The sequence below is a fragment of the Oryctolagus cuniculus genome, chromosome 7 (genome assembly GCF_964237555.1).
Source record: "Oryctolagus cuniculus chromosome 7, mOryCun1.1, whole genome shotgun sequence".
NCBI lineage: Eukaryota > Metazoa > Chordata > Mammalia > Lagomorpha > Leporidae > Oryctolagus > Oryctolagus cuniculus.
Window position 1 is genome coordinate 17040785 of NC_091438.1, and position 20587 is coordinate 17061371.

Sequence of the window (20587 nt, forward strand, 5' to 3'; positions counted from 1 at the left end):
CAGGACTAGAACCCAGTGTGCCAGTGCCACAGGCAGAGGATTAGCCTCTTGAGCAGCAGCGCCAGCCACAAGACGTATTTCTAATGTAAACTTAGGAAACCTGAGATCTATACCACAATACCAATAGTGTAAATTCAATGTTATGCTCAAAAAAATCACTCTTATTTCCCAAGGATATGTAGAAAGCAAAGCTTTAAAATGAAGTAGAATACAAAATGGGAATTAAAAGATTAAAAGTTAAGAAGTAAAACAAGAGGAGTGCCTTGTGCGGCTAGTAATAATGTGTACTGTCTGAGGAGCATGGTTACCTCAATTCTCTATAACTGAGGTCTTTGTAAAAGTAAAGTTAAAAAGAAAAAGATCCGGCGCCGTGGCTCACTAGGCTAATCCTCCACCTAGTGGCACCGGCACACTGGGTTCTAGTCCAGGTCGGGGCGCCAGATTCTGTCCCGGTTGCTCCTCTTCCAGGCTAGCTCTCTGCTGTCGCCCGGGAGTGCAGTGGAGGATGGCCCAAGTGCTTGGGCCCTGCACCCCATGGGAGACCAGAAGCACCTGGCTCCTGCCATCGGATCAGTGCAGTGCACTGGCCAGCGCGCTGCGGCCATTGGAGTGTGAACCAATGGCAAAAGGAAGAACTTTCTCTCTGTCTCTCTCTCTCTCACTGTCCACTCTGCCTGTCAAAAGAGAGAGAGAGAGAGAGAACTCAATGTGAGCTGATGACCTAGTAATGAATTTTTTTAAAGTATGTGGTATAAAAAATATATGGGGTGAAATTTAAATTACATACTATTTTGGAAAAAGTTCCATGTTGTAACACAAGGCACACTGTCTCCTTGCCTTTCATATTGAAATAGTGTCTTCTCTTTAGTAAAACAGACAATATGCATTCATAGCCACAGAAAAAATGTCACTCTTATTCCACCTTGTTGTGTTGTCTAGACACTTTCTAGTGTTAATCTCAATAATGCATACAATTTCTCATGTAGCTGCTAATTGAACCCTCAGTCAGCTCTAAGAAAATTCACTAGGCTGGGACACACAGATGGAAAGGAGCAAGAGAGATTCTTACCCTAGCTTGTCATATAATAAAAGTTAAATAACCTGGTACAGATACATATAAGCTCTATGTGTGGGTATTTAAAGGTTCTCCTCCAATGACCTTAGGACAGGAACATATTAGCTGATGATAGTGACAGTGGTAGCCATGTTTATAGTATAGCAGTAAAAACAATCATAATCCCAACAATAGGTTTGGGACTGGACTAACCTCAGGCCCCCAAGGTCTGACAACTGTACAGTAAATCCTCAGGTAGATCTATCAGCACAATGATGACAGGAGCTTATGTAAGACCAAGCCAAGGTTTCTTCTGGGCTTGTATCCAGTAGCCAGAATTATGGAGGAACTATGCTGTTGGCAATTAAATTCTAATTCAATCATTATTTGCGTAGTAAAGGGTTAAAATCAATGTTGGTCTTTCCATACTTCAGTTCTCTATTTTCAGAATATATCAATTTGAAAAAAAAAAAAAGGCAACAACATACAACTCTAATGCCCTTAGCAGGTGGATCTGTGTTACTGCAGAACAGGGACCTGGAAAGTCTCCATATACCAAGCTATAAATATTCCTCTGACATTTATTATCCTCCCTTGAGTTCAGGTGCTTAAATACTTGGACTGAAGTCATGTTTGTAGCAGGGAAAAAAGTAGATCTTTAAGCATACCTTGTTGCTGCCTAAATTATTAGCAACAGACAAAGATGGAGGGTAAGTGCTGAAGCAAGGGAGTCTCCCACTTAAGAGAGGTCGTGGAACCTTTAAGTCAAACTAGTTGAAGTTTAGATTCACTTGTAGTACAAATCCCCAAACACCTTACTTCAGACAATTTGATGGATCACATCCCAGAAACTCCCCACCACCAACTTTCCAAGTATGTATCTACTAGTGTGGTGCTCTGTAGTCTGTAGTCTTGATTTTGAATCTTAGCACTACCAGCTGCGTAAGATTGTCAATTCAAACTCCTATGAACCTCAATTCACACTGCATAAGGGAAGTGTGGGATTATGTAAACCAGGAGATAATAGCCCTTTTAAAGTCCTTCCAATAAAATAAAATCAAGCTAAAGGTGTCAGCATGGATTAATCACCCCTCTTTATTTAGTACTGTGGATTCCACGAGTGCAGTTATTTTCTGGAGAGCGAGTATTGAGCAGAGTTGTTCTTTATTGTGGAATTCTAAATTCCCATGGGGATGATTACTTGGATCCTGGAATAGATTCTGGAAGAAAAAAATCTATACATGAAAAATGGCTATTGCATAACAAAGTCTTGGAGTTGGATACACACACACACACACACACAATCTATACATGAAAAATGGATATTGCATAATAAAGTCTTGTAGTTGGATATACACACACATACACACACACACACACATCCATGAAACTATTCCTAACTTTTGCTCAGAAGACCCAGGACAGTATGAAGTTGAAGGCCCATAGGCCTCTTCATTCATCCTGTCCTTCTGCCCAAGTATGAATGACCCCATTGTGGCTGTCAAAACAGCTTATCCAGTAATATGCTAAACAGGACATCCATAGTACCTGGAACTGGGCAACACATTTTAAAGCACCATTGTTTAAATTACACTGTTCAAAGAAGAATGAGGGCTTTGGGAGCAGTGTAACATAATTATTTTCAAAGAATTTAGATTTCTCTCTCTCTTTTTTTTTTTTAAGTGGAGTGTCAATAAGGCATTATAATGCTAAATTCATAGGCTCAGGAGGCAGATTATTTTTCTTTAAATTCTGATTCTTTCACTTAGTAGACTTAGTAGATGTCTGAGCTTGGACAAGTTATTTAACCCTTCTAAGTTTCAGGTTCATCACTGGGAAAAGGGAAAACCCAATTTAAATGTTATCTTCTGTGTGAGGCCTTTTCTAAACTCTCTAAAAAGATTTAGATGCTGTGTTATGAAATCCTGTGATATTTTACTAAAATTATGCCACAACACTCACAATGTAGCATTTCTCTCAGACTATAATAGAACACAGAAAAGGCTGAACTTATACTTTATTCAACATTATATCCCTGCCATAATTGCCAGCTACCTACCAAACATCTTTTTTTCTCATACTCTTGCTGGTATCTCTTGTAGTTAGCAATGATAATGTAACCAGTTAGAAGCTAAAGAAGGTCAAATGACTGTGCTCTGGATAAAGAATATAGATACACATGTACTATGCTTCTGCCCTTGGCCATACAATCTTGGTCTCTGCATGCCTTTTTCCTTCTCTATGATGAGCTTAGTTACATGTTGCGACTACAAGAGAAGCAATCTTGATTTCTGAATGACTATGCTATGCACTGTTGGCCACATGTTTTTGGTGTTAAGCTTCTAAGATGTCAGACTGTTTGTTGTACGGCAGTGCAGCCTAGCTTTCTGTATCTGATAGTCTAAGGTTGGCTGTGGAGAGCTGAAGAAACCTGATCCCTTGATAACAATCTGGAGCTCTCTGGAACACTTGCTGAAAAACAAACTCTCATTTGTAACAGTTTTTCTGTTATTTATAGCTGAATAATATACCTTAGTCTTACTATCTGGGATATTCATGGAATAGTAAGGACTCAAAAAAATTACAGAATAAACAAGTTCCTAAGAAGTTAAATATCAATATAATTTTGGAGTTTTAAAATGTATAGATGTAATTAGGAAAGGGTAACATTTTAAATTCATTACAAAGATACTCTAACAAAGCAATTGGTACTGATGCTCTGTATATAGTATGAAAAGACTAATTTCATATCTATTGTAAATATATGATTGCATATTAATATTATATCATATAAATTTTATATATTTAATTGGTAAAAAGGAGAGTAAATATTATATAGAATAAGAAATCGGAATGTGAGTTTGGTATAAATTAGATTAGGGAAAAATAATCAAAGGAAAACTAAAAAGAAATCAGGGTAGAAATTAAACATGCTGGGGCCAGCACTGTGGCGAGGCTGTTAAAGCTGCCACCTGCAGTGCCAGCGTCCCATATAGGCGCTGGTTCAAATCCCAGCTGCTCCACTTCCAATCCAGCTCTCTGCTATGGCCTGGGAAAGCAGTAGAAGATGGCCCAAGACCTTGGGTCCCTGCACCCTTGTGGGAAGACCCTGAGGAAGCTCCTGGATCCTGGCTTCAGACTGGCACAGCTTCAGCTGTTGCTGTCAGCTGGGGATTGAATCAGTGGAGGGATGACCTCTCTCTCTCTCTCTCTGCCTCCCCTTTTCTCTCTGTGTAACTCTGACTTTAAAATAAATAAAATAAATCTTTTTTAAAAAAATAAGTTATCCATGCTGAATCCCCAAAGTTGGCCCCAAAAATTCAAAGCAAAAATTTTTATGAGAATAGAGAGACACTGTTTAGAGAAATGGTTCTCTTTTGAATATTTCAAATTCTTCCACTTCTTTCACTCATTGTCTGAGGGTTTTTTTTTTTTTATGTTATAGCATAGTTTAGAGAGGGGGGAAGGAAAAGAATACAAATTCTGTCACAGAGGCATCTTTGCTGATATAACCCATCAGAAGACATAGCAACATAAATAAAAGCTGTACCTCATGAATTAACAAAAACTCAATCAGTAGGACAACTAATGCTGACTTCTCCCTCCTTCCCGCTTTAGCTGCGCAAATCTTCACAATAAAGCTGGTCAGTTCCAATGCACCACCACTGCCAGAGACTATTAAAAGATCTGATGTCCATAATGGGTACATAAAGGCTTTCAGCTTTCTTATACACAAGGTTTTTTTTTTTTTTTTTTTTTGAGAACTTCCAAAAACCTTGGTAAAGGTCCTTGTAAGTCTCTGTATGAAAACAGCCACAGGCCTTTGAATACAATGTGATATTTGAGATAAAGAGACACCAAATCCTGGACTATAAACTGCAAGGATTTGTCCCTGAACGGAAAGCGAGGATTTAAATTGACTAAATCTTGGAAATATTCTTAAGTTTAGTTAAGCGACAAAGTCAGGGGTTGGCACTGTGGCCCAGCAGGTTAAAGCCCTGGTTTGCAGTGCTGGCCTCCCATGTGGGAGCTGGTTTGATGGTTTGAATCCTGGCTGCTCCAATTATGACCTGGCTCTCTGCTAAGACCTGGGAAAGCAGAAGAAGATGGCCCAAGTCCTTACACCCTATATCCATGTGGGAGACCCTGAAGAAGCTCCTGGCTCCTGGCTTCAGATAGGCACAGCTTTGGCTATTGCAGCCATCTGGGGAGTGAACCAGCAGATGGAAGACCTCTCTCTCTCTCTCTCTCTCTCTCTCCCCCTCTGCCTCTCTGTAAAGCCTTTCAAATAAATAAATAAATAAGTATTTTTTTAAAAAAGAGACTAAAGGCATAGGAGAGATCCAATTTAGGGCTTAAGGTTTATTGTTTGCAAATTTATTAAATTGTACCTCATTTTATCTATGAATTTATCATGCAATCTAAGTGAGTAAATGTGCACTTAAGTGTTATAGAAGTTATTTTACAATTTTGGTTAACATTAAATATCCACAACATACATAAATATGTAGTCTGCTCTGATAAATGGAAGCAAATTAGTAAATATATTCCTATTTCTCATACTGTGTTAGAAAAGTTCTTGAACTTGAAATGAAAAACAAAATAAAACACTGAACCTCCACTATGTTAGAAAATTGCTTTCAAAATTCTATTACTAACAGTTGACTGGAAATGATCTTTTGGTAGAACCAAAACACATTGTGCACTAACAAATAATAGTTACTAATTTCTTACATTGCTATAATCTTTCTAGCTGGCTTGTTCTGCTTAATTTAGCAATGTGAAATCAAATTATATTTTAAGGGATACATACAAAAAATGAACAGTGAGTATACTTGTTCTCAAGATTCTAATTATAACTGATTTTCTGTGTCAAATGTTACAGGAAAAATGCACCCCCTTTCATCAATGAACAGAGCAATTAGACAAAAATTCAACAAGCAGCAGAACTAATCTATACTATGAACCAAATGAACCTTATTGATATCTACAGAACTTTTCACTACACAGTTGCAGAATATACACTCTTCTCATCAGTGCATGGAACTTTTTCTAGGATAAACAGTATACTAGTCCATAAAACACTCTGAATAAATAAAAAATGAAATCATACCATGTATCTTTTATGATCAGAATTGCCTGAAGCTGAAAATTAGTAACTTAAGAAAATGCAGAAAATATTCAAACACATGGACACTGAACAATACACTCCTGAATGAATGATGGGTAACAAAAGAAATCAAAAGGGAAGTCAACAATTCCTGGAAAGAAATTATGTGGGGACTGACACTATGGAATATTAGGAAAAACTACAGCCTACAATGCTGGCATCCCATATGGGTGCTGGTTTGAGTCCTGGCTGCTCCTCTTCCAATCCAGCTCTCTTCTATGGCCTGGGAAAACAGTAGAAGATGGCCCAAGTGCTTGGGACCCTCCATACATGTGAGAGACCCAGAAGTTCCTGGCTCCTGGCTTCGGATTGGCTCAGCTCCAGCTTTTATGGCCATCTGGGGAGTGAACCAGCAGATGGAACATTCTCTCTCTCTCTCTGCCTCTGCCTCTGCCTCTGTATAACCCTGCCTTTCAAATAAATAAATAAATAAATCATTTAAAAAATTATGTAATACAGCAAGAGAAGTCCAAAGAGAGAAATTTCTATCAATCAGTGCCTATGTCAATCAGTTTCTATACCAAGAAATTGGAAAGACATCAAATATATGGTCTAAAAATACTTTCAAGGACCTAGAAAAACAAAAATAATCCAAGACATAAATTAGTAGTAGAGAGAAATAATTAAAATTAGAGGAGGAATATACAAAATTGAAACCCCAAATATGATACAGATCAGTGAAATGAAGAGCTGATTTTTTGAAAAAAAAATTGATTCATTGTTTTCCCAATTAAATAAAAAAGAGGGAAGAGACCCAAATCAATAATTCAGAGATAACAAGGAGAAGTTACAATAGATACTATAGAAATAAAAAGAAACATCAGGAATTACTACAAACAATGATATGCCAACAAATTTCAAAATCTGGAAGAAATGTGTAGATTTCTGCACAGATGCAATCTATCAAAATTGAGGCATGAAGACATAGAAAACCTAAATAGACAAATAACCAAGATGGAATTGAATCAGTAATAAAGACCCTCCCAACAAAAAACGCCCTGGACCAGATGACTTGACTGAAGAATTTTACCAGACATTTAAATAACTAACTCCAATTCTTCTCAAGCTACTCAAAACAACTGAAAGGGAGAGAATCCTCCCAAACTCTTTCTATGAAGCCAGCATCACTCTAATTCCTAAACCAGAAGAAGATATCACAAAGAAAGAGAACTACAGACCAATATCACTGAGGAACATAGATGCCAAAATCCTCAACAAAATACTTGCCAATTGAATCCAACAACACATCAGAAAGATCATTCACCCAGACCAACTGGGATTTACCCCTGGTATGCAGGGATGGTTCAACATATTCAAATCAATAAATGTGATACTTCATATAAATTGAAGAATTAAAACCATATGATTATCTCAATGAACATAGGAAAAGCATTTGATAAATACAACTTTCATGATGAAAACCTTAAGCTAATTGGTTATAGCATGAACATTCCTTACCAGAACTAGGTAATATATGACAAATACACAGTCAGCATCATCCTGAATGGGCAAAAGTTGGAAGCATTTGCATTAAGATCTGGAACCAGACAAGGACGTCCACTTTCAACACTGCTATTCAATATAGTTCTGGAAGCATTAGCCAGAGTCATTAGGCAAGAAAAAGTAATCAATGGGATACAAATTGGAAAGGAGGAAGTCAGATTATCCTTGTTTGCAGATGACATGATCCTATATATAAGGGGAACCCAAAAGACTCCACAGAGACTATTGGAACTCTTTAAAGAGTTTAGTAAAGCTGCAGGATATCAAATAAACACACAAAATCAATAGACCTTATAGACACAGACAAAGCCATGGTTGATAAAGAACTTATAAGATCATTCCCATTCATAGTAGCTACAAAAAATCTAAATACCTTAGAATAAATTTAATCAAGGAAGTGAAACATCTCTACAATGAAAATTTCAAAACATTAAACAAATCAGACACTAAACAAATCAGATACTAAAAATGGAAGAATACTCCATGTTCATGAATTGGAATAATTAATATCATCAAAATGTGGATACTACTCAAAGCAATTTACAGATTCAATGCAGTCCCAATCAAAATACCAAAAATATTCTTCTCAGAGCTAGAAGAAATGATTCTAAAATTCATATGAAATCATAAAAAAAACAGGATATCTAAAGCAATATTAAGAAAAACAAAGCTGAAGGCATCATAATACCAGATTTTAGGACATACTACAGGGCAGTTGCTATCAAAACAGCCTGGTACTGGGCACAAAAATATGCCAACAAATTGTAAAATCTGGAAGAAATGGATAGATTTCTTGACAGATACATCAAAATTGAGGCATGAAGACATGAAAAATCTAAATAAACCAATATCCATGATGGAAATTAAATCATTAATAAAGACCCTCCCAGCAAAGAAAAGCCATGTAGATGAATGGAACAGAATAGAATCCTCAGAAATCAATCCACATATCTATAGTAAACTAATCTTTGATAAAAAAAAAAGCTAAAATCAATCTCAAAGAAAGGACAGTCTCTTCAACCAGAGGAAATTGGATCTATGCCTGCAGAAATATGAAAAAAAAATCCCTACCTTACATCTTAAACGAAAATCAACTCAAAATAGATCGAGTTACTAGAGGAGAACATTGAGGATATTCTTCTGGACATTGTCATAAGCAAAGACTTATTGAAAAAAAAACCTGAAAGCACAGGCAATCAAAGCAAAAATAGACAAATGAGATTACATAAACCTAAGAATCTTTTGCACAGCAAAGGAAACACTCAACAAGGTGAAAAGACAACTGGAAGAATAGGAGAAAATATCTGCAAAGTACTATACAGGTTTGGAATTAATATCCAGAATTATAAAGAGCTCAAGAAACTTGACAAGAGCATCACAAACAACCCAGTTAAGAAATGGGCAAGTGACTTGAACAGGCGTTTTTCTAAGAATGAAATTCAAATGGCTTACAGACACATGGAAAAGGGCTCAGGATCACTAGCCATCTGGGAAATGCAAATCAAAACCACAATGAGATTTCACCTTGCTGCAGTTAGAATGGCTTTCATACAGAAATCAAGAAACAGTAAGTGTTGGTGAGGATGTTTGGGAAAAGGTACTCTAATCCACTGTTGGTGGGATTGAAAGCTAGTACACCCATTGTGGATGCCAGTAGAGAGATTCCTCAGAAAGCTGAAAATAGATCTGAAAATATGACCAAGCCTTCCCACTCCTGGGAATTTACCAAATGAAATGATCAGCATATGAAAAAATTACCTGTATCCTCATGTTTATTGCAGTTCAAGTCAAATAGCCAAGCTAATGAACCCAGATGTCCATGAAGTAATTACTTGATAAAGAAAATATGGTCTACATATACTGCAGATTACTACTAAGCCATAAAAATGAATAAAATCCTGGTTTAATAAAATGGATGCAACTGGAAACCATTTTACTTAGTGAAATAAGCCAGTTCTCTGAAGGCAAATATCATGTTTTCCCCATATGGTTACTAAGAGTAAAAAATATACTGTATATGAGCAAAATTGATATTTTGAGATTTTATTATTGTCTGTCACCCTTGTCTGTACTATTGAGGGGCAGTGATTTTTGTTTTTTGTTTTTTTTTCTTCTTACTATTTGTAAAAATTCATATATTTGAATTCTTTACTTAGTAGAGAGTTAATTTTATGATTATAAAATAAACTGAAAGTATGTAACTGTAAAAATTTCAAGAATAAGAAAGGAGGAAGGAGGGAAAGTGGGAGTGTGGATGGGAGGGAGGGCATGGTGGGAAGTGCCACTATGCTCCTACATTTGTATACATGAAATTTCTTCACCTTATATAAATAAAAATTTTAAAAAGAGGCAATTATCTGAAGATTGTTAACTAGATTCCATCCTTTTATAACCTATTTACAATGGTATTTCTAATGTATGTTAACCACGTTTCATATTAATGATAAGGGGTACATCTTGGTTTTCTATTTTGTTCCATTGATCTCTTTGTGCAATAATACTGAAATTGTCCTGTTACTGGTTTCTGGTATCTTGAAATTTGTTAATCAAATTTTCCAATCTTCTTTTTCAGAAGATTTTTGTCTTGACCATATATTTTTTTGTTCAATAAATAATTCTTTAGTATGCATGTGTGAGACACAGGTGATATAGAAATGGACAAAGTAAAATTCCTACTTCTATGTGTTTTACATTCTAGTTGAGATTAAAGACCAAAAACAAAATTCAAGAAGGACAATTTGGCAAGGGATGATAAGAACTATGAAGGCAAATGTGCAGTGTAAAGAGATATAACATGAAAAATTAAGAATTAATAGACATTCACTCCTCCATATAGCCTTTTAATTTTTCCCATGGCATAAAAATTCTGTTGTAATTTTTAAAAAGGATACATAAAAATTGTACATATTTATGGAGTTCCATATGATGCTTTGCTGCATGTATTCAATGTATAGTGCTAAAATCAGGATAAGCATATCTCTTCAAACATTTGCCATTTGTTGGGACTGGAATTGTGGCATAGTGGGTCAATCTGCCACCTGCAAGGCCTACACCCCATCTGAATGTCAGTTCCTGTTCAGTTGCTTTGCTTCTAATCCAACTCTCTGTTGATGGCCTGGGTAAAGCAGCAGAAGATAGCTCTGGTGTTTGGGTCACCCATGCCACCCACATGGAGTCCTGTATGGAGTTCCTGACTCCTGGGGTGGTCGTCCTGGCACAGCTCTGGCTGTTGCAGCCAACTGGAAAGTGAACCAATGGGTTGAAGATCTCCATCTCTCAGTCTCTCCTTCTCTCTCCATAACTCTGACTTTCAAATACAGGAATCAATCTTTTAAAAACCTAAACCTAAAACAAAAGCATTTATCATTTCTTTAGGCTGAACTCACTAGAATTTGTTTCTTTTTTTCAAAAGTTATACAGTACATTGTAATTATTTATAGTCACACTTTGTTATGCAATAAAACACCAGAAATTTTTGCTCCTACCTAATCATAACTTAGTATCTGTTATTAAACTCTTCTCATCCCTTCTTAACACTGATTATCCTCAGCATATGGTGACTACTATTCTATTCTCAAATTCTTTTTTAAATTTGTATTAGAGACAAAGTTACAGTCAGAGAGAGGGAGACACAGAGAGAGAGGTCTTCCATCTGCTGGTTCACCCCCCAAATGGCCACAACAGCCAGAGCTGGGCCAATCCAAAGCCAGGATCCAGGAGCTTCTTCTGGGTTTCCCAGAATGATGCAAGGGCCCAAGAACTTGGGCCAACCTCCACTGCTTTCCCAGGTTATAGCAGGGAATTGGATTGGAAGAGGAGCAGCCAGGACATGTACCAGCACCCATATAGGATGCTTGCATGGTAGGTGGAGGCTTGGCCCACTATGCTCAACACTAGCTCCACTGCACTCAACTTTTATGAGTTTAACATTTCTGATACTTATTTCGCTTAACAAAGTGATCTCCAGTTCCATTCATATCAGCACAAATGACTAAATTTCATCATTTTTATGGCTGAGTCATATTTTATTGTATGAATATATCACATGTGCTGGTAGATACTTAGGCTGTTTTGATTCCTTAGCAATTATGAAGAAAGCTGCAATAAACATGGGGTGCAGATGTCTCTTTACCACACTAATTTTCATTCCTTTCAGATATATACCAGGTACTGTGATTGCTGGATCAGATGGTAGTTCTATTTTTAATTTGTTCTGTCACCTCCATACTATTTTTCACAGAGACCACACTAATTTATATCCTTATAAGTATTCTTTTTTCTCTACATCATCCCCAGCATTTGTTATCTCTTGTCATTTGGAGACAGCCATTAGAACTGGAGTGAAGTGATAACTCATTGTGGTCTTTATTAGCATTTCTCTAAAGATTAGTGATGCTGAGAATTTTCTTATGTACATTGGCTGTTTGTATGTTTTTCTTGAAAATGGCTATTTAGATTCATTCCTTATTTTAAATTTGGATTTTGTTTTGCTATTGAATTGTGTTCTTTATTGAAATCTGATTGATTTATGAATTGATTTTGGGAGATTTGATATGTCATTATTAATGTCTTATCTGTTACAAACATTGTAGGATCAATTTTACTTCTGAAAAAGATGGAGCATTAGAGACTTCATATAAATTTATACCTAAGAAAATTTTAAAGATGGAAAAATGTGAAAGAATGTTTTCAAGGCATGGAACATCAAGCAGCAAAGGAAAATGGTCCCCGAGAGACAGTAAATAAAGCAGCTTAAGAATACACCCACAATTGTACTTTGTGACAGTTCTCAGGCTTCCAGACGCCAGAGCTAAACTGAGGTGACAGAGGGAGACTTTTCTGGAAGACAATGGCAACTCATGTCTACAGGGCAGAACATTGGAGAATTGAGAACCACACAGGAAAATCTCCAGAGATTGGCAGAAGCACTTGGATACTAACAGTACTGATCAGCACCCATGACCATGAAAAATCTTTGAATATAGAATTAGATTGAAGAGTACCTCACTTACAATGGGCCACTACTAGTGTCAGCTTCCACTAGCAAGAAGGAAAGAGCTTTAAGTCCACAGATCACAGGGCCAGTCCCAGGAAGGTCTTACCTCAGTGATATTGTGTAGTTACACCCAGACAAAAATCACATCGTCTTCCTGAAAGGCTTGACATACAAGCTCTAAAGGTGTTAACCTTTTTTTTTTTTTTACATAACTTAACTGTGCCTAGGAACAAAGTTCCTGTTTTAGGTTTCATAGGAATAAAAAAAAATCAGCATCCAACAAGGTAAAATTCACCACCTATGGAATTCAATAAAAAAAATTTCCAAGCATGCAAAGAAAAAAACTATGAGATTTAATGAGGAGAAAATCAGTCAACACTGCCACAGATGTTATAACTAGCCGAGCGGATATTAAAGCAGTTATTATAACTCTATTCCATATGTTCTCTACTTGGAAGAAATGTTGACTAAGTTAAATAGAGATGTGGAGAGACAGCATTCATCTGTCTCCCACATTGAATTCTTAGAGGTAAAACTGCACTGCCTGTAATGAAAAATACACTGGGTTGAATTAAAAGAATAACAACAGAATAGATATCACAGAAGGTAAGATTAAGAACTTGAAGAGTTAGCAGCAGAAAGAGTCCTAAATGAAACATAAAATGGCAATAAACACAATCTCAGTGACTTACAAGGTGATCTCGTGCATCCTAATGTATCTAATTGAGTTTCTGATGAAAGGTGGGGAACAGATTGAATCCACTGCTTAAATATTTATATTCGGTTAAAATTACAAACACACAGATCCAAGAATCACTGTGGTTCTTTTCTTCTTACTATTTTTTTCTTTTTTTATATATTTTATTTGGTAAACAGACTTTATGCACTTCATATACACAAATTTAGAAACAGTGATGCTTCCCCCTTACCCTCCCTCCTGCCCATAGTCCAACCCTTCTTCCTCCTCCATCTCCTATTCCCACTCACAATTTTTACAAAGGTCTATTTTCAGCTTGCTTTATACTCATAAGAGTAACCCTACAGTAAGTAAAAATTAGGCAAATAGTGTGAGTGAAAAACAAAACAAAACAAAACAAAACACTGTGACTCAACAGCAGAGGCAAAGGCTATGCTTAGTTAATTTTATGATTATAAAATAAATGGATAGTGTGTCATTGTAAAAATTAAGAAGAAAGAATGAGAAAGGAAGGAGGAGAGAGGGCGGGAGGATGAGTGGGAGGGAATGTAAGGTGGGTAGTATCACTATGCTCCTAAATCTGTATATGTGAAATACATGAAATTTGTCCACCTTAAAAAACTTAAAAGGTTTTTTTTAAAAGATTCACGACTTTCCCCCTAAGATAAAAAAAAAAAAAGGCAAAAATGTCTACCATAGCATTTATTTTTAACCTTGTTCAAGAGGTTCTGTTCTTTGCAATTAGGGAAAATAAGTGAAAGCTTATCTATATTTGAAATGGAGAAATAAAATAGTCTTCACTATCAGACCTTATAATTGTCTTGAAAATAGGATGTAGTCCTTACAAAGCAACTGGAACAAATGAGCAAATTTAGAAAGTTTGCAGGACACAAGATCACTGTACAATAACAATTTAAAAAATCAGAAATTGAACTAAAAATAAGCACAACCATTTTCAGTAACATTAGAAAAAAGCATTTAGGTATAAATCTTATTAAAGAAATACCAAAACTGTACTCTGATAACTATAAACATTTCTGAGAAAAAATAATAAAAACTTAAATCAGTGGAGAGATATACTGAATTCATGGGTGGGAATTTTCAATATTATTGAAATGTCAATTCCCCCTACATTGATCTATGGATTCAAAGCATTCCTAAAAATTCCAGAAAGCTTTATCAAAATGAAAGTTAATGGGATGGATTCTAAAATTTATATGCAAATGCAGAGGACCTGAAACAGATAAAACTTTGAAAGAACAAAGTTAAAAGACTAACCGTATCTGAATTCAAAAGTTTTATAAAACCACAGCAAAATGACAGACAACTAGATCAGTGAAACAAATAGGGAATCTAGAAACAGACCTCATACACACAGACAAATGATTTTCAACAAAGATGTAAAAGCAACTCAATGGAAAATGCTTGAACAATTTAATATTCATGATCAATAATAACAAGATTTTAAAATCAATATCCCACATCTATAAAACTCAACTAGTGACTTGGAGTTAGGGAAAGATTTCTTAGACACAACCAAAAGCATGATGCATAAATTAAAAAATTTGATAAATTGAATTTTACTAAAATTAAAATAATTATTATAAACGACAAGCTGGATTTTATTAAAATTAGTTATTATTTAAAATGTTTTATTAAAATGATTATTTAAATGATACTGTCAAGAAAATTAGAAATAAGTAAACAAAAGCAAGTCATAGACTGTGAAAAATATTTGAAAAACACATAACTGATGAAGCCCTTATATCGAGAATATAAAAAGAACTGACTTCACAGTAAAATAAGTCAGTTAAAAAGATGAGCAAATTATTTGAACAAACAATTCACCAAAAAACATGCAGATGACAAATAAGTCTGTGAAGATTCTCAATCATTTGTCATTAGGTAAATGGAAATTAAAACACTGTAAGATACTATTATTCATCTAAAATTAAAAGCCTGAACACTCCAGTAACAGTGAGTATGTACAGCAACTCAACTAACATTCTCATACATAGTTAGTGGGAAAATAAAATGGTAAAACTACTACAGAAACCTGCTTGGCAGCTTCATAAAAGTTAAATATTTACCTATTATGGAACCCAGCTATGACCTCCTAGAACTCGAGAAATGAAAAGATGTCCATACAAAAATTTTACATGCAATTCCATAAGGATTATATCATGTACAAAACTGAAAACGAAACGCAAAATATCCATCAAAAGAAGAATGGATAAGCAAATTATCATATTCGTGCAGTGGATACTACTTGGAAATTAAGTGGCATTGAATATATTGTTCTGTGACCTGGCGAAGTTTGCTTAGTAGTTCTGGTAGCTTTTTATAAACTGCATCTGATTTTCTCACAGACAGTTATGGAGCCTGAAAGTAAGGAGAGTTTTAATTCTGCACTTGTAATCTGATGGTTTTATTACTTTTCCTGCCTGATATTCAAAATAATTATGCTAATTACACTAGACAAATATAGCCATATACTGTAGACTTTGTTTTTTATAAAATTCTAGAAAGTGCAAATGCATCCAAAGTAAAAGAAGACAAATCAGTCATTTTCTGGAAAATAAGGGATGGCAGAAGTAGGAGGCATTGGGAAGTAAGGATTAAAAATGAATATGAGACTGCTGGCTACAGAGATTCAAATTATATGAGGACATACATAGGCTGAAAGTGAAGGGATTAGAAAAAAGATATCTCATGCAAATGGGAACCAAAAGGGAACAGAGGTGACCATATTTATATTTGAAAAAAATACAAGTTAATTTAAAAATGGTCACAAGAGACAAAGAAATAAACAATGTAAGCAGAAAAGGGCCATTTCATTAGGGATTATAAATACATATTCAGAGATAAGAGCAAAGGACACAAATATAAGAAATAAAAGGAAAACATTTGCAGAACTGAAGGGAGAAATAAAGTAATGAAGTAAAAGTATAATTTAGTCCTTTATTTTCAAAAATGGATAACTGGAGAGAAGGTCAATAAAAATAGGATGAAAGATATCAAGTATTGATGAGGATTGAGACAAAAGCCCTTGTACGCTGTTGGTGAAAATGTAAATTAGCACAGCTATTATGAAAAACTGGATGAAGCTTTCTCAAAATACTAAAATTAGAGTTGCACTGTGATCCACAATTAACTTCCAGATATTAACCCAAAAAATATGAAACCATTATGTCCAAGAGTATCTGTGCTCCTATGTTCATCACAGTATTATTTGCTACAGCCAAGTTATGGAATCAACCTAAGTGGTTGTGTAACATATGAGTGGCTAAAGAAAATGTGGCTTCTAAAAATAATAGAATACTATCCTCTCCCTCTCTCTCTCTCTCTCTCTCTCTCTCTCACACACACACACACACACACAGCCATGACAAAATGCCATCATTTGCAGAAAATGACTGAAATTGGAGATTATAATATTAAGTGAAGTATGCCAGGCACAGGGAGACAAATACTGCATGTCTTAGTAACATGCAGAATCTAAAAAATCGAACTCATATAAGCGAAGAGCAGAATAGTAGAGAATTATGGGATTCTGGGTAGGGATTAGGGGAATAGGAAGATGATGATCAGGGGTTAAAAAGGTTTTATTAGAGAGTGGAACTGTTGTCAAACAGATATAGAATTGTAATTTTGCAAGATGAGAAAGTCCTAGAGACCTATTGCACAAGGTGCATGTAGCTGCTTCTGTGTTACACATTTAAATCATTAATTTGGTAAATTTTATAGCATGTCTTACCACAATAGAAAAAAAAAGGGACACAAGGAAAATTTTAGGGTTATGTGTATGATTTTTTTCGTAGGTGTCATCATATATCAAATCCTATGTTTTTTAAATATGTGCATTGATTTGTATATAACTAAAGGTATTTAAAAATAAGCTGTAACAAAATAAAAATAAACAGTATACTCTCATTTTTGTTCAGGTTTGATTTGTTATTTCCCATAGAACTACTTGATTTATGTTCTTGGTCACCTTAAGGGGTTCTTAGCATTTCAGGTTGTTAGTATTTCTAACATGGAGTTGAATATATCTATCATGTGCCTATTGAATTCTACAAATTCTTGCAGTTTTAGCAACAGTATACTTTCTAAAAAATCAGAATATGGTGAATGGGTTCAGTTATATGAGATCTGATAGCATGTTACACACACACACACACATACTAACACACACACACAAACACACAGGATCTCACAATCTTCACTCCCTCATCCTCATTCCTTCCTAATTTCTAAGAACAGATTCACAAAGTGGTGTTTGGCAGTAGCTCCTTATACAATGGGGTTGTGGTGCTAAGATAGAGGTTTCTGGAGGCACCCTAGATCCAACCAAGCGCTAAACAAATGATAATTGCAGAAGTCCTGCACTGCTATTCAATGTTGCACTTTTTACAATGAAAACTTAGGATAATTTCCCTGTGCTAGTCAAGGTCATTAAACTTAACTTAGGACTTCACATATCAGGCTGGGACATGTTCTGTTAAGGGAAACTTCCCAGGGAGAAAACATAGTGCCAAAACCTGTTAAATAAAGACCCATATTGTCACTGAAGTCTTGGGGACAGGTATTTGGTATAACTGTGATCTCTGCTTCCCATGTGGCAGAGAAGGTGTTCTTTCTATCAACTCACCGTCATTTCAGTCTATCAGGGTTACTTTCTATCGTGAAAACAGAATCTCTGTTAGACTCTTTTTGACCAGTATTCCTAGAATTTGTCAGGACAATCAAGAATATTTCAAAATATACTGATGTTAATCAACACTAATGTGAGCTATGCTTTCATACTGAGGTGTCAACTGCCTACAGCATTACATATGGACCTTGGAGATAGTTCAGTGTGTCTGTGTTCACCAGCCTGGAGAGATGAGACACACTGGAGGTATTTGGATAAAGATAAACATTGAGTAAATTGGAATAATCTTTGCAAACTCCAGATGTTTCTAATAGCTGTATATTTGCCTTTGTTTTTAGACTCAAACATCTGGCTGATTACATTTCTCTGTGGCTTTGGTAGATACAACCATAGGCATGACCAATGTAAAATAATGACTAATACAATCATATTTTAACTTTGTAACATTAACAAAGTTTAGAATGCATATGATTTACTTTTATATATTTAAATAAAATTATAACATAAAAATGAGATGGAATTATAGGTGTTTTATGTGAGTAATTTGTTTAGTTAGGAATTCTAAAAAAATACGCTGAAAACACATCCTCACTTAAATAAAATAAGTGGAACAGAAACAATTGAAAATGCAATAGTAGCAAGGAATAAGAGAAAAATGAGAAGACAGAGAAAAAATGGCAAAAAGCTTCAATGTACATTATTTTTCAGGAAATCATTCCAATTGCATGTGATATGAATACTAGTGTTTCTTTGAGGCTGAACATGTATGAAATTTGACATTTAGTTAGTATGTAGTTTGTTGCAAGCATTCTGGTGTATCATATGCATAGACTATTCCCCAAGGAGGCATTTGCAGCTTGTAGCTTTGGAAGGGTTAAAGTTTAACTAGCTTTCTGATAATTTAATGCACACGATAAACAAGGAGAAGGGCTCGGAAGTAGGGTCTACTTTTAAGTATGATGGAACTTCATTTTGAAGTCATTTCAAAATTAAAAAAAGGTTCAAAATCATACCAGAGTTCTCAAATGCCCATTATCTGATTTTGTATAACTACAGTACAATGATCAAAATAAAAAAAAATAATAAAATGTCTATCTAGTCTATAGACCATATTCACGCCTTGTAAAACAATGTTTTTTACCTAGGTCAAGAAGCATATAATAGCACTATATCTTCTTTCATATCTTCTTTAACCTGGAGCAAACATCCAATTTTCCTTGTTCTTTATGAAAGCAGCACTTTTGAAGAGTGTTGGCCAGTAATTTGCACATAATGGTTCTCAATTTGGACCTGTAGGCACTTCTCTATTTAAGGCCAAATTGCTTTCCATTAAAGTAATACCTATGTATACTTTTTTTTTAACCAACAGTATTTGAAAATGCTCATTTTGTTATATTTTCAATAGCTATTATTAACATTTGTGAAAAATCTTGTGAGATCAAAAAAAGAGCATGTACTTCTGTTTTAGTACATTGTACTACTGTTTTTATATCATTTAGTCTATTAAATTTACATGTTCAGATTTCTTTGTGAAACATTTTTTCCCCAGGTACTGTGCCAACCTATGGCAGAGCATTAGTTCTATTTTCTTCTGGACACTTGACCTCTTATTCATAGAATGCATCCTCCACTCTCCCTTGCAGTGGGTATGGCTATGAGGCCAAATTTTCAACAACTGAACAGTGTGGAAGAGATGTATTCAATATTCTCTTGTATACAAGGTGAGGGTGTCCTCTGGTTCCCCAGTACTTGAGAACCTGGAGATGTGGCGACCTGGCTTACCTGTGGTTATGGACAATGCTCCCAGGAAACTGAGTGATGGACAGAAGAAGCTTCGGTGATCAAGGGCTCAGAGCTCACTGGTCAGTCTCTTTGTACTCACATGAAAACGAAATAAAATTTTATCTTATTGAAACCATTTTATGTTGTCATTTTCATGACAACAGCTTAATCGCTATCCCCATTTTTATTATATGGCCTCATATTTTTCTCTGTGATCTTTATCATCTGTTTTTTAAACTATTAGCTCTATTTTATGTTACAGATATTTCGTACAATTTGCCACTTACTCTTTAACATGGTTTCAGAGATTTGAATATATAAAACATACAATTGTTGAGTGTAAAAATTAATATTTCCTTTATGCTTTATTTTATATTGTATTTATCCAAGATCGTTCTATTCTGGCTTTTGAGCAAATATTTTTTTTCTATTAATGTGACCAGAAAGTCACACTCAGCTATCCAAACACACACAAGTTTATGTTTTAAAAGAATTATGAGACAACACATCTGCTAATATTCAATAGTGTAAAAGAGCACTTCACAGTGCACAGAAAATGGTATTAAAATATATTTACTTTGATCCAAAAACTTTTTAAATTCATGCTGCCATCAGGACTGAGCATTTCTGCAGCTTTAAGCCCAGTGACAAGGCTGCCTTCCTGGCAGAGAAGCTGGAAAAGTGGCCACTGGTTGCTCTGTTCTAGTAAGCATCCTTTCCTGCTTCTGGAA

The 20587-nt window shown here is 35.3% G+C and overlaps 1 long non-coding RNA gene across 1 annotated transcript in view; it reads right to left on the reverse strand.

Annotated features, from left to right (window-relative positions):
* Nucleotides 1-18677: 18677 nt before the first annotated feature.
* LOC127485670 (uncharacterized) overlaps nucleotides 18678-20587 on the reverse strand; it is a 401588-nt gene continuing 399678 nt past the window's right edge. The window contains exon 4 of the long non-coding RNA XR_011390298.1: nucleotides 18678-19951. This is a non-coding gene — a long non-coding RNA (uncharacterized lncRNA). The remainder of the gene's footprint in view (nucleotides 19952-20587) is intronic.